A 2,104-nucleotide genomic window follows, 5' to 3' on the forward strand; every position below is an offset into this window, starting at 1 on the left:
TCACTGAAAAATATTTTTAAATTTATAGATCATGGTGTTAGGTCTGATGTTTAAGTCTTTAATCCTTCGGAGTTAATTTTGGTGTAAGGTGTCAGGAAGGGGTCCTGTTTCTGCTTTCTGCACATGGCTAGCCAGTTTTCCCAACACCATTTATTAAACAGGGAGCATATAAAATAAACAATTTACAAAGAGATGAATTTAAATATTATTTGGAAGTCATCTTAACATGTAGAAACAGAAAAGAAGCAATCTGTCCATAAGATGCCAGTCACGTTTGGCCTTGTGTTCTGGCCTCTCGCTCCCTTCTGGAGGAAGCATGCGTGTGTGAATGCTGTGTCTGTAGGCCCTTCCCACATCTGCTGATTCTGGCAGCCCTGAGCCCATGTGTGGCATGGACACCTCTCCTCCTCTTCCGGATGAAGGCTCCTGGTTCATGGAGCAGGAGGAGCCGATGTCTCCAGGCCCTCAGTGTTGAAACCAAAGGTTCCAAGAAAATAAAGCAAGGATATACTCAGAGATGCCAAAAGGAGGGCATGGTGTGAAGTAACGTGAAACAGAAATCACAGTGAAGCTCCTACTACATCAGAACACAGAATTTCTCGAAAGGAATACTAAGAATCAGAATCATATACCATACGAAAAAGTAGCAAAACAATCTGGTCTTCATCGCCACCTGTGATGTGGTCACTGGTTCATTTAAAGGGGAGTTTCTCCGGGAAATACACATCATGACCTCAGTATTAAGAATCGTAGCAATCCTGAATGGAAGTCATAACTCCGTTAGCAAAGATGGAGAGCTTCCCAGCGACGGACCTCACTCCCTGCTTGAACTGCGCCATGTCGGGGATGTTGGGCAGCACGTTGGAGAGGCTGCAGTTCCCTGCTGCCTGCTTCCTCTGCTCCTCGAACAGATCAACCGAGCTTATGGAGGAACTTGCTGAGAGTCTCTCAAGGCGGGCCCTCGTCTTATAATCAGCCTGGGCTTGTCTTCCAAAGTACATATCTGATGAAATGGCCTTGACATTCCCAAACTTCTTCTGGGCCTCATCTGTATTTTCACCTGGCTCATAATCTGGCTTGCAGCGAGCAGTAGATCTCTCTGAATAGCCTGTGGTCTTCAGAATGGTTTCAGTATCTTTGCTGGATCTTTTTTCCAGTAGGAATCTGAATTGTCATCCAAGCTAGAGAAAGAACTGCTCCTTAACTCCACTGGTTCATCAAAGTACCTTGAGCTGGAAGTAAAATATGAATCATCACTGTCATCATTATACTTTTTTTTTGGTTTTGCCACAATGAGTGATTCTTGTTCTATGGTCTGCATATCTGAAGCCACTGAATGTGAAATACCACCTCTGCAGTTTCCAAACCCCATGCCAAGTCTGTCTGAGTCAACGTGTGTTTTGCCACTCATGTTCATCTTTTTGTCTTTCTTCATCTGAATTTCAGGATCCTTATAGGCTAACCGTAGTGATGAAACAATTGATTCTTCTTTAGGTGCTGCCTTGGCCAGGTCTTCCTGCTGCTTCATTTTATCCACAGCTTGAGCTTGTTTTTCAATTTCATTAAAGCATGTATTTGCCAGTTTCTGAGCTCCCAAACTTCCTTTTTTGGCCCCAAGGCCTTTTTTTAGATTGATTTGGTTTCTTCTTTATGATAGAGGAAACCTCTAAAATAGACTTTGTTTGTACATTAAGACATTCCACACTTGGTCCTTGTTCTTGTCCACCTGTAATCCCAGTACTTTGGGAGGCCAAGGCAGATGGATCACTTGATGTCAGGAGTCCAAGACCAGCCTGGCCAACATGGCGAGGACCCATCTCTTCATTATTTTCTGAAGTGGCTTCCACAGGCCTCGATGTCAAAGAAGCTGGTTCTGTTATTGCTGATGCCCATGCTGTGTCACTCGCCTCAGGAGAAACATGAGAGGCAAAAAATCTTCCTCCTTTGGTGGAGGGGACGAAGGTGGAACCACACAACTCTCAAGCCACAGGTCAGTGCCATGCTTCCGTGTTGCTTGGGAAGCGAGTGATCTGATTTTCTCCCTATAGAGCTGAGCAGCGCGACTGTTGTACTTGGCATCGGTGTCATTGGTGGCACACCCATG

At 44.8% G+C, this 2,104-nt stretch overlaps 1 pseudogene; it reads right to left on the minus strand.

The window, feature by feature from the left end:
• Positions 1-361: 361 nt before the first annotated feature.
• On the minus strand, positions 362-1,722 carry LOC101031672 (ADP-ribosylation factor GTPase-activating protein 3 pseudogene; annotated as a pseudogene).
• Positions 1,723-2,104: the final 382 nt, after the last annotated feature.

Source organism: Saimiri boliviensis, chromosome 4, assembly GCF_048565385.1.
Source record: "Saimiri boliviensis isolate mSaiBol1 chromosome 4, mSaiBol1.pri, whole genome shotgun sequence".
Classification (NCBI taxonomy): Eukaryota; Metazoa; Chordata; class Mammalia; order Primates; family Cebidae; genus Saimiri; species Saimiri boliviensis.